We start from the raw sequence: 12,676 nt of genomic DNA, 5'->3' as shown, positions 1-12,676 counted from the left end.
TTAGGATAATTTTCACCCCACACTAGTTGCCTAGACTACAAACCATAAAATGACTGCCATGTACACCTCCGTTCTATTGACCCTTTGCAATTCTAGAAATTCCATGAGAGTCCAGAAGGAGCCTCTTCTGGGTGTGAATCACTACCTCCCACCCAGTCACAAAACCCAGGCTCTATAGGACTCTAAAAATACTTCCCAAGTTCGCATATACTGCTGATGGGAATGGAGACTGGTACAACAGTCCTGCAAGGAAATTCGACAAGCATCTTTCAATATGTTCATATCTTTATTAATTTTTTTAAGTTTATTTATTTTTGAGAGAGAGAGAGACAGAACACGAGCAGGGGAGGGGCAGAGAGAGGGAGATACAGAATCTGAAACAGGCTCCATGCTCTGAGCGGTCAGCACAGAGCCTGACGCGGGGCTCAAACTCACAAACCGGGAGATCGTGACCTGAACTGAAGTCAGACACCTAACCGACTGAGCCACCAGGCGCCCCGATATGTTCATATCTTTTACTCAGATAACTCACTTCCAGAAAACTATTCTAAAACAGTAGACATGGGTGATTGCAAAAGTTTAGCTACACACCTGTTCATCACAGAACTGTATAAAGTAGCAAGAAATGAAAATTAATCTAAATATCAAGCCAGAGGTTAGTTCAATAAACTATAAATGTGATTGCAATCGTGGTAGATTTATTGTGATACAGTGGTGGAATATCTAATGGCATGGGATTGTATTCTCAAAATATTAAATGAAAATAAAAATTAAAATTAAAAGAAAATAAAATGAAATGAAAATAAAAATAACTATATGTGTGTATGTGTATATATATATGTATATGTTAAAACGTTAATAATGGGGTACTTGGTCAGAATGGCTAAAATTAACAACTCAGGAAACATCAGATGTTGGCAAGGATGCAGAGAAAGAGGAACCCTTTTGCATTGCTGATGAAAATGCAAATTGGTGCAGATAAACAGATAAAGATGTCATATATATATATATACACACACACACACACACACATTCATATATATACATATATGCATATACATATATATACATATACATACACATACATACACATACATATATACATACATATACATATATACACACACATATATATGCACACACACAATGGAGTATTACTTGGCAATCAAAAAGAATGAACTCTTACCATTTGCAACAACGTGGATGGAACTAGAGGGTATTATGTTAAGCAAAATTAGTCAGAGAAAGACAAATATCATATGACTTCACTTATATGTGGAATTAAAGATACAGATGAACATAAAGGAAGGGAAGCAAAAATAATATAAAAACAGGAAGGGGGACAAAACGTAAGAGACTCTGAAACATAGAGAACAAACTGAAGGTTGCTGGAGGGGTTGTGGGTAGAGGGATGGGCTACATAGGAAAGGGGCATTCAAGAGGACACTTGTTGGGAGGAGCACTGGGTTTTATGTGTGGGGGATGAATCACTGGATTCTAGTCCTGAAATCATTATTGCGCTATATGCTAACTTGGATATAAATTTTAATTAATTAATTAATTAATTAATTAAAATAAATAGATAAATAATGGCGGTGCCTGGGTGGCTCAGTCGGTTAAGTGTCTGACTGTTGATTTCCATTCAGGTCATGATCTCACAGTTTCGTGAGTTCAAGCCCCATGTCAGGCTCTGCGCTGACAGCATGGAGCCTGCTTGGAATTCTCTCTCTCCCTCTCTCTCTGCTCCAACCACCCCCCCCCCAGACAAACTAAATTTTTAAAAATGTTAATAATGATCACCTCTTGGGAGTGAGACCATGGGGGATTTTTAAATTTTTTTCTGCTCATCAGTAATGAAATGTGTTTCTCAATGAATATTGTTTTATACTAAATAGAAATGTTAGGATTAAAAAAATCAAAGTTCTTTCTAAAATAAAAGAGTTTTTTAAAAGTTCCAAAAGATTGTAGCCTATTGGATATTGAACATGCTTCCCATATGACCATGCCAACACTCCCTTAAGTAGGTTAAGTAGGTATGTGGGAAGAAGGTCCCAAATGAGACTAGTATTATATTCCTGGAGGCACTTCATATTTCGCTCACATTTGGGGTAGGAGCACCAGGCATCCACCTCATTGGCTTCAACTAAGCTGGAACCTTCTGCCAGGGGCTGGGCCGTGCCTTCCGCCTTTGCTGAGGACTAGAGGCTCTATGGCCCCTGTGTTGTCCTGACCCTACACTTTTTTGGATCTGTCAGGAGTAGGTTGGCCTATCTCCAAGTTTTGGGGGAGACCTAAAACCTTGGCAGCACTCTAATCTGGCAGGATCACTCTCTCTGAGGCTAATATCCTGCAGTACCAAGTAGGACCAGCTGCTCAATTTGAGGGACAAACACAAAGTGAGAAAGAAGAGCCCCTTGTTCAAAGCTTAAGAATTTCAAGATGGCAACCACAAAGGATTCACCAAGAGCTTGGGGATCCTGGGCCACTACCCAAGTCACACACCCAAGAGGCTGGCATCAGCCTCCTTTTTATTTCTTATCAAGTCTGTTCATCTGTAAAGTATGAACAAGTTAGTTTGTTCTTGACTCTGAAAATGGGACCCAGAAAGGGAGGCATTTAAACAGGGCCAAGATGACTCTCAAGCTAACATAATTTATCTTCTGATATCCGAGGACCAAATTCTGTACCATCAGGTTGTAACAATGGCCATGCTGTTCCAGAGCGTGTCTGTTCAAATGGGGCGGGGTGGGGTCAGGGGCAAGGAAAACCTCACAACTATCAGATCAGCTTCCTTTTTCCCCCTAGAATGGCCAGGCTTAGGTTTCACACATCCTTGAGATAACAGCAGCTAACTTCCAATTATTGAGTAGCTTATTATCTAGTAGGAGGATTATCTTGGTCAATTCATTAACAAGCCAATTAGAAATTTGATACCAGGAATTTAGTGGTGATTAGGGCTCAAAAGTAATATGTAATTAGCATTTTCTCTTCCTCTAACGTGAACATTTCAGAAAACTCTACTAAAATGCTCTCACAAAGCATGGCAGTGGTGGAAAGCAGGTATTGTGGAGTCTGAAATCACGGTTTTAGTTCTTCTGTTATTGATACTCTGGGTGGCCTGGAAGAAGCCACTTGATTGCTCTGGGTCTTGGTCTCCTCAGTTGTCAGCAAAGATAATGATATTCACAGAGTTGGTGGGAGAATAAAAGAAAATAGTATGAAGAACTTTGTAAACTGATTTTTAAAAAAGATTACACATGCATCATAATTATTAGTGAGTTCTTACACTAAATAGTAGCTATTGGGACCTGCAACAAAAGGGAAGTGATCAGGTACTAAATACATATCCTGTTTTCTTCTGGAAGGAAATAGGTTCCTTTCCTGTATCTAGGCTCACATTGTACATCTGTACAAAATGTTTCTTTAAAAAGGAAAATATCATCCCTTGTATCTTTCCGCCAAAGGTATAGGACAGTCTTTTGAATTGGACAAGCCTAATAACCCCTCCACTTGAAACACCATGATAATAAACCATGAGTTAGAGGAAAGATTGCCTGCCCACAGCTGTAGCTCGTTTATTTTAAGTGATGTTTTGTGCTTCCAACTGCATTGAAACAGAAGGCTTTGAGAATGACCTTGAGATACAACTTAATTTATACTCTGTGTAATTTTCACAGACACCTTTCCCAAGTGTAAAGCTACGTAACACACGCTCAGACCCCATGAGCAAGTTATCCTTGGGTCACTGAGGTGGTATTAAAGGAGGGGGCTTTGTGCTTTTGTCAACACTTTGAAACCTATGGAAGAAAACAAATCTGTTCCTGTTTCAGGTGAACTGGACAGGTTCCACTGCTTTTGACTGGAATCTGATAAACTCCACATCAAAATGCTAGTGATCTAAAGAGGATCAAAAACTGATTTGGACCCTCCATGTCTGGGGGAATCCTCACTGGAGAAAAAATAACAGAGATCTTCGTGAGGGAAACCTCAGAAACCTTTCCTGAAAAAGCACTTGAGTCTTCAGCAGGTTGTGAACTGTACTCCTGCATATGTAACTCCGTGCAGTCAAGCCTTTTGATCCTGTTTTACAGAGTTACTCAATTTCACGATGAAAACAACATTGTGATGGTGATGAGGCAAGGGCTTTGGGACATCTGGTCAACTGGGACACAGTTTGGGATTCCCAACCACTCTGAACTGGTTTCCCCCTCTGTAATACGGGGGTCATTTCTTCACTGACAGCTCCACGGGTTGTGAAGTTCAAGCAAGATCGATAATTCAAATGTGTTTTGCAAACTGTGAATATAGGCACACTGAGGAGGGCAGAGTCTCACGTTTGATGACTGCAATAGCATAATGCATGTAAAAGCAATTGAAATTCCTCTTAAGGTGAACTATATTTCTAGACCTTAGTGTTTCTAATAATAAGTATCAGAAGAACGTATTTTTGAATCCTAGGTTTATGTAATATCCTGTCTTAAGAACCACAAGGGAAGCCAGAAAAAGAAGAGTGAGCTTGAGCCACACTTGGAGTCAATTATCTGAAACACACAGTGGAGAGAGATCCAGAATACATGTCGCTGCTAGTGACTGGGCTGAGCAGTGCCATACGGACGCCACAACTGGATTTACAAAAGGGCAGCCCTCCATGGCAGTAACATTTTCCATTGGTTCACATTTATCGCTTGACACTTGAAGTTCCCATAATGTACTAGACCCTGGTTAAAGCACACTCCCTTCAAAAAACAAACCGACAAGCAAACAAACAAAAAACTCGTCCAAATGCAGAAGGGAGTGATGAATAATGGTTCTAGGAGCAGGAGGATCCTCCAGGATTTAGAGTCAGATCCTGAAAGAGAGGGAGCGAGCTTTGCTGGGGTCTGAAAGACAAAGGGCCAAATAACTTAAGGGACTCGGTTGCTCAACAAGTATTTATGGACTTCCTACTACGTGCCAGCTCCGTGCTAAGGACACTACGCTGTTCAAAATAAAAATCCCTCTCCTCACGACCTGACGTTCTGGTAGGAAAAATGGAACAATAAACCGGGAAAAATAAATAAAAGAAAGACTTGCAAACCCGGCAGAGAATGACTGGGAAAGGGTTGCCACATCTGACTGGGTGGTCTGGGCAGGGCCATCGGGGTGGGGGGGGTGCTGAGACCGGAGGGATGACAATGGGGAGACATGGGCAGTGCTAGTCCAGACAGAGGGAACAGCGAGTGCCCAGGCCCTGAGGGGGGAAGGTGTGGCACGCTCAGGGAAGAGACAGAGGCCACTGGCGAGAGCCCAGGGAACTAGGAAGAGACCGTGTGAGGTGATGTGCAGGGGAAGTGAGTGGCCAGATGTTACAGGGCCTTGCAGGCTGAGATAAGGAGTCTGAGCGTGATTCTGAGTGTGATGGGAACTACTGAAATGTCTGAAGCAGGAAATTGCTTGATGGCGTTCAGAGATGACTTCGGCTTCGGTGGTTGGGCAGGAGAGATGAGTGCAGGGAGGGGAGGATGCAGAGAGACTGGTGGGGGCCCCGGGAGCCCGAGTGAGCATGGACGCAGAGGGATAGGACTCCTCAGGAGTCAGCCCAGCCACATGGCCGTTGAGGCCGGCTCTGCGCTGAAACAGTTAGCCTGTTTGAATCTACTGTGCAGTCTCTACTGGCTGCCCAGTCTGCGACTCAAAGCCTCCACCCCAGGAATACCCTTTTCCTGACAATCTCCTGCCAACTGTATCATTTGGCCACATGCGTCTGGAAGAGACGATGGCCAAGAGAAGCCATTAACAAAAGAGGCTCCTGGTGAGAGACGACAAGGGGCCACGCACCCCTCCCTGGGGCCGTGTCCTTGGCACGACTCTGCACTGACAGAGACTCAGGAGCAACCCCCTCATCACATCCATTCGTTATTTTTACCTTCCTTTTCGAGGTTACGGATGGAAACTATTAAAGTTAGGGAAATGGCTGAAATAGTTTTTCCGCAGTCATGAAATTAAGTCCATACAAAAGCTCCAAGACTATTCGGCAGCCCCAAAGCTCACCGGGGCGGTGAGCCTGTACCTATTTGCTATGAAAACATACGTGGGGACGGCTCTTTAAATTGATTGCTCACTGCACCCAGAAATAAAAAATTCCCACTTGTCACTGATCTCTTACAAAACTTGGAAGAAGCTGCCTTCCTTTGTGGGCAGGATTCACATAAAACCGTTCTCATTCCTTTGTTCACTCCGTGTTTGGTTGTAATTAAGTGTTTCATTCTTGAGGTTTTTGATCCACAGAGTCTCCATACAGAAGTTACTAGAGACTGCGTTTTGCCTTTTTGAAGCAGGGGAGCAGTCCCCCCCACCCACCTCTGTCTGAGCATTAAATCTCAGGTGCCTCGAGTTGCACGGGGTCCCACTTTCTCATCCTTTGATATCTTTCCAGTATCCCAGTGTGTGAGACTCCAAAACCGGGAAAACTGTATTGTAAGTTTCTGAATTACTGCTGTTTGTTTATCTGATTGGCATCTATCACGAGTGCTTCTTTCTTCGACTTTCCTAGGTTGGGATAGACCCTGGACGGTAAAGCGGTGCATGGAGAGAAGAGTATTGTGAGAAAACCAAATATCGGAAGGGACTTATTTTTGGAAGTTTTGGAAATAGAGGGGAAGATGAGAGGCACTCACGAAGAAGAGCAGGAATTAAGATGATCTGGAAGAGGTTGAGGATTTCTCTCATTTAAGGAAACAGGATATCGCAATGACGTGAGTTGGGTTTTGTGACTCTTGGCTGGGAGATAATAAAACACAGTTGAGTTAGTTCAGAGCAAGTGGGTCCTGCCTCCCCTACAGGTTGGGGTGGGTCACCTATGCTGGTCCCTTGCCCAAGCTAATCCCATAAATATGGCAAGAAGACCTCCAAAGGGGGTGATTGGAAAGATTATACAGACCATTTAAATTAATACATCATGGCCCCAAATTAGGATAGAAAGTGAACTCGGGCAATCATTTAAGTGGTATGACTTTAGGGAAAAGCAGTCTGGCTCAAAAATGTCCTCACATCAGCCCAGAATTCTTATCAAGATCCTCTTCTGTGAGTTAGCCCCTTCCCACCTCCTTAGAAAAAGGCATGACATATCTGGGGTGAATAAACATGATACCATTATTACTCAGTAGAATTTTAATATGACTTGGTTTCCCATATCAAGGGCATGAGGAAGAATGCAAGCAAGAGGGACAGTGCATTCTGACACTTTGATATGATTCAGGGGGATGGTCAGAGAGTGGTTTGCTGCAGGAGAGGACCTGGGACAGACAGGGGTTATCCCACTCAGAACTTTGCACACTGCTGGCCTGAAAAGTAAACTCTCTCCTAGGACTCACAAATCAATCATTAAGCATTTACTGAGGACCTACTATGTGCCAGACAGTGTGCAATGTTCTGTGGACCCAAAGAGTTATCAAAGATAACATTCCTTGGGTAAACAGACGATTAGGACACCATCCATCTTCCCAACTCTGCATTCAGTGACATTGTGATGATATACGCAGCATGCCATGGGAACACCAGGTGGGGTGCTCAGCCCAACTCTGAAGAAGGAGCGAAAGATAACTAGGAAAGACCGAGGCGGTGGTAGCTGAGTCAAATTACTTTCTGTGTTACGAGATTAATTTCACTGCTTCTAAAATGCACTCTTCTCTACATTGTAACATCTCTGAAACTAGGATTCTTCTTATAATCCGTGGAGACATAGTAGCTCGTGGAGACATAGTAGCTATGGGCCAGGCAAGCTACAATGACATTAATTGTCATCACACCCACAGGAAGAAACTTGCTCATTTTGACATCGGTTCATTTGAGTTATTTTCAACATTTAATGTGGAGTTTAACTGCTGTTCAAAATGTCTTCAAGAGGGGCGCCTGGGTGGCTCAGTCTGTTACCCATCTGACTTTGGCTCAGGTCATGATCTCCCGGTTCGTGGGTTCAAGTCCCGCATCGAGTTCTGTGCTGACAGCTCAGAGCCTGGAGGCTGCTTCGGATTGTGTCTCCCTCTCTCTCTGCCCCTCCCCCACTCATGCTCTGTCTCTCTCTGCCTCTCAAAAATGAATAAATATTAAACAAATTTAAAAATAAAATAAAATGTCTTCAAGAAATTACATAGGATTTCGTGTTACAGCCAAAAGATATTGTCTACACAGAAAAGTAGGGGAGCAGAGTGAAAGCCCAGACGCTGATATTAAGAAAGCAGATCTTCATCATTAGAAGAATGTCTGCAGCTCTGTGTTTGCTCACAAAGCAGCAAGTATTTTCCTAGATTCAAGAAGACACCCACAAGAAAATGAAGCTGTGTTACATTTTGTTGCTAAGATACTGAAGAAAGAATTGCCTACCACACACTTAGCAACACAGCTACCAGGAGGAATAGTTGCTAAGCCCAGACAAGAAAGTGTCAAAGGAGCAGCGGTTAGCGAGACTGGCAGAGGACTGGCCTTAAAGCATTATGGTATAGTTTAAAAAGTAGTGTTTTTCCCTTTATTGTGAGACATAAAGTAGCCAATCAACAGTGTCTTAATTTAATATAGTACAGGATTTGGATGCAAAGAACAGGAAACGTTCACTTAGCCTAAGCCCAATGCAGTGATGAGGTACAGCCAGTTCATACGAGCCCACGAAGGGCAAATGTATGTGCATGTCTCCCCAGCTCTGCATTTGGTAACCTCATGATAGCTTGAAATAAGCCACAGTGGGAGTATTTACACCCTAGGAATTGGCAAACACTAAAAATCAGGGCTTTGTTGTTTGTTTCTTTGTTTGTTTTTGTTTGTTTTTAGGGGGCTGGTTTACCAGAACACCACTGCCAAAGGGAGAATCTGTGGGTCATACAGGAGTATCTCATGGAAGCTAAGGATTTGGAACCAGGTGATATAAAGGTTATCAGGAACAACGTGAACTTCTTTCTGTATTTTCCTCAGTCTCTCCGGATTCTTACCTGTTCTCAGATCTACACGGCTCTTCATTTTCCTCTCTCCAGATTTCAAGGCCATCTCTGGTCAAATCAGGTTTGGGTAAATTCATGCAGTGTATAGACCCACCTTTTCTAGAGCAACGGCTAGGGTAGGTTTTCGAGAAAAATGATGAGCATCTCAGGCTCATTCTTAAAAAAAAGTTAGGGTGAAAAAAAGTAAATTGGAAAGTTGTTCCAAGCAGTGGTAACTGCTTTTCGAGTTGTTACAGCAAAAAGTAGAAACCCGTCATGGCAAGGGATGAGGCTGAAGAGAGGGGCAAAGGACAGGGGTGAGGGCCTCATGCATCATGTTGACGGCCTTAGAGTTTGTTCTGCATACGACAGGGCTTCAAAGTCCAAAAGTATCAAGTCTGGGAAAACTGAAGTCTAGATGGTTCCAATAGACACACAGGGTCCTGAGAGGCGTCAGGCCGCGATGGGAAGGGCGCTGACAAGACAGTCAAAGTGTTGAGTTGTAGATGTGCCCATTGATTGCTTTCTTTCATGGCTTAGGCCTCAGTTTCTTCATCTACAAAGTGGAGATAAGTAATACCTACTTACTGACTATCTAAGGAGGCGCTGGGAAGACAAATGACATAATCTGTGTGGAAACCCTTTTAGGACTGTCAGACATGGTTTCAGCATAAGGTACTTACTCATCTGTAAAATGAGAGGGTTGGCCTCGATGGGATCTAATGTCCTACTAGTTCTAAAGCTCTACAACTCTATTATTATCCTTATTATCTGACAATCATGCTAAAATTATGGGTTTTATGGATCTGAAACACCCTTCTCTCATCTTGCCAAGAAAACTTAATGTGAGGCTCGTAGCCTGGGAAATGCCACTTCCTAGGTGGTTGTTTCCACAGAAACACCAATAACCATAAAGTTGTGCAGGAATGTGAACCGTCTGGGTTTGAACAGGAAGAGGAAATTGATGTATAAGCCAGGAACAGAACCAAACCCCTAAAAAAGAATAGAGTTTCTCTCTGTACATTACATGTAAGCATGTAACCTAATCCCCCAGCTGATAACTCTCTGCTTTTTAAAATACTGTACATGATACTACCATGGAAATGCTGAATGATTTTAAAGTGGTTTTAGAATACTGTGATAAAACACAGAGCTTTCAAACGATGAGGTCTAGAGATTTTTTCATTCCTAAATTGCCCTTCAGCCATGGTGGTTAGTGTTCAGTGACTCTCTTGTGTTTTAGAAAGGAAAGAGGAAACACAATCTTCTTTCTAGAAATATATCATCAGCGATGGAGCAGTAACGATCGAATCGTTGCTGATGTTCACAGACGGCTTCCTGTGTGTCAGATCCTGGAGCGAGCGCTCTACTCACATCTTCTCATTTCATCCTCACAAAATCCCTAATGAGGCAGGCTCTCTTCTTGGCCCCATTATATAGACGAGAAACGGAGTCTCAGGGACGCCAATGGACTTACTCTGGGTCCCACAGCCAGTAGGCAGTAGCATTGGGATTCAAAGCCACAGGGCCTGGCTCCAGACTTCATCCTGTCATCACCTATGCTAGCTTGGCTCTGGTTCCTTACTATGATGTCCTAAAAACAGTTTTTCCAAAGCAAAAGATAACATGACATGTATTGCGGGGTGGTTGGGAAAGGATCTCATTAGAGACAGAGGCTCTGTGATACTTCACTGACAACAGTTAAGAATGAATAATATGTTGAACATTTTCCTCAGCACGTAAAAATGGTCCGTGTTTCCCAGAATGGTCAGGCTAAAACATCAGACACATCCCGTCTCGGGAAAGGCTCAGACTTTCAAAATGCCTTTTGTCTCATAAATACATAGGAGGCCTCCTTACCCAAGCTAGCAAGGATTTGGAGAGGAGGCGGGAATTCTCCATCCCAATCTTGGTCTCTCCTTAGCAGTTAACTAAGGCATCAACTGCAGCTCTTTCCTCCCACAGTTTAGGTCACAAAACCATGGAAGCGAATGAGACCCTGAGCAAAGGATTCTCTTCCCATCTTCCACGCAAAACCCTTCAGTCAAATCTCTTCTTTTTCTCTTGTACATTTAAACAGACTTTAAAAATACACTTAGAGAAAACAAACAAAAAAAAAAGGCATGAGATTCTCCTTTTCTTTGGTTAGCCATAAATATTTGTGAGGCATAAAAGCCCACGGTAGGGAAGGAGATAATAAGGCAGCTCAGTAATATACTACTGCTATTTCTAGAACATAATTACCAAGGAAAGCAATCAAGTGGCATGCATTTATTGAGCATTTACTAAGCGCCCGGCTGTGTGGGGTAGAAAATAAGGGCAGTGAGGTCTTAATAAACAGATCCCTGGGAACTAAACATAGTAAAAGCAAAGAAGCAAACAAAATTTCTGTGTAAACTGTGGAAGCAAAGCTACCTAAGGGTAGGAACAAACAAAACATTAAAGGGATGGAGAATTGTAAGGCTGTTCCTCTCTTGCCAAGACTTTGGGGGCCTTTTTCTCCTCAGGAGAGAAATCTCCTCCCCCAAGTTCTCTCCACTTTCTCTCTCACTCAGAGGACTGTATATGGCTCCCTGCATCCCTGGCAAGGTTCTGAGTGCAGAGCTCCCTAATGAGCTCTACTCCAGCCAGCATTCATACAGGTTCTGTCACTCTGCTCCTGCCCCGGCCTGGCCAGGCACAGTAGGGTATGACCACCAGTCATTCACACTGATGGATGCATTGGCCAGTGATGATTCAGACAAAACCCATTCACACTAAAATGGAACTCTACTGTGCTTTTGTACTTGAAAGCTGTTTCCTCCAGTTGGGGAAGTGGAGTTTCAGATACCACTAAGCGGGTTTTAGGAGAAAGAAGGGGAGCCTAAAATCACCTCAGTTCTGCTTATCTAGCTGGGCCTGGAAGTCTCAGCTCAAATGTCTCCTCTTCAAGGAGCCCTTCTGTGGCATCGGGTCTAATGTTGGTCCCGTTATGTTACACTGTTTTGTTTTATTCACAGTGCTTACCATTATTGTAAATTATCTTGTTTATTTCTCTACCAGTTTGTTTGTTTGTTTTGGGGGGAGGCACAAGTGAGCAAGGGAGAGAATGAGGGGCAGAGAGAGAGAGAGAGAGAAGCGGGGCTCACCCGAAGCGGGGGCTAGAACTATGAACGGTGAGTTCATGATCTGAGCCAAAGTCTGATGCTTAGCTGACTGAACCACCCAGGCACCCTGTTAATTTCTCTATTGTATGTTACCCTGCACTTTCCTCTAAGTCCCATGGGAGATAAGATCTCAGGTTTTTTTCTACTCTGTCCCCAGCTCCTGACACACTGGCTAGTACATAACAGGTTATCAAAGTATCATGGTTGAGTGAATGAATGAGTGAACAGCTGAGTAAATGAAAATGTTTGACCACCTGATTTAGTTCCTCAGGAGTGGCTGATAGGACATAGGCAGGCAGCTGGTATTTGAACCAGAATACCCTTTGGGGAAAGGAGAGTCTCTTCAATAAAATAAGTTTAGGGAAAACTAGGTAACCACATACAGAGAAGACTGGAACTGGACTCTTACCGTGTACCACTCATAAAAATTAACTCAAAACAAACTAAAGATTGGGGCGCCTGGGTGGCTCAGTCAGTCAACTTTCCACCTTCGGCTCAGGTCACGATCTCACAGCTTGTGAGTTCAAGCCCCGCTTCAGGCTCTGTGCTGACAGCTCAGAGCCTGGAGCCTGCTTTGGACTC

General features: G+C 43.3%; 1 long non-coding RNA gene across 1 annotated transcript; it reads left to right on the top strand.

Annotated features, from left to right (window-relative positions):
* Positions 1-5,986: 5,986 nt before the first annotated feature.
* LOC123578102 lies at positions 5,987-11,986 on the top strand. Its single transcript, XR_006702230.1, has 3 exons — positions 5,987-6,451; positions 6,533-6,734; positions 8,803-11,986. It is a non-coding gene; the product is annotated as an uncharacterized LOC123578102 (long non-coding RNA).
* Positions 11,987-12,676: the final 690 nt, after the last annotated feature.

Source organism: Leopardus geoffroyi, chromosome A1 (genome assembly GCF_018350155.1).
Source record: "Leopardus geoffroyi isolate Oge1 chromosome A1, O.geoffroyi_Oge1_pat1.0, whole genome shotgun sequence".
NCBI classification, from domain to species: domain Eukaryota; kingdom Metazoa; phylum Chordata; class Mammalia; order Carnivora; family Felidae; genus Leopardus; species Leopardus geoffroyi.
The sequence above is the reverse complement of the archived record's forward strand: the minus strand, read 5'-3'. Positions and strand labels throughout refer to the sequence as shown.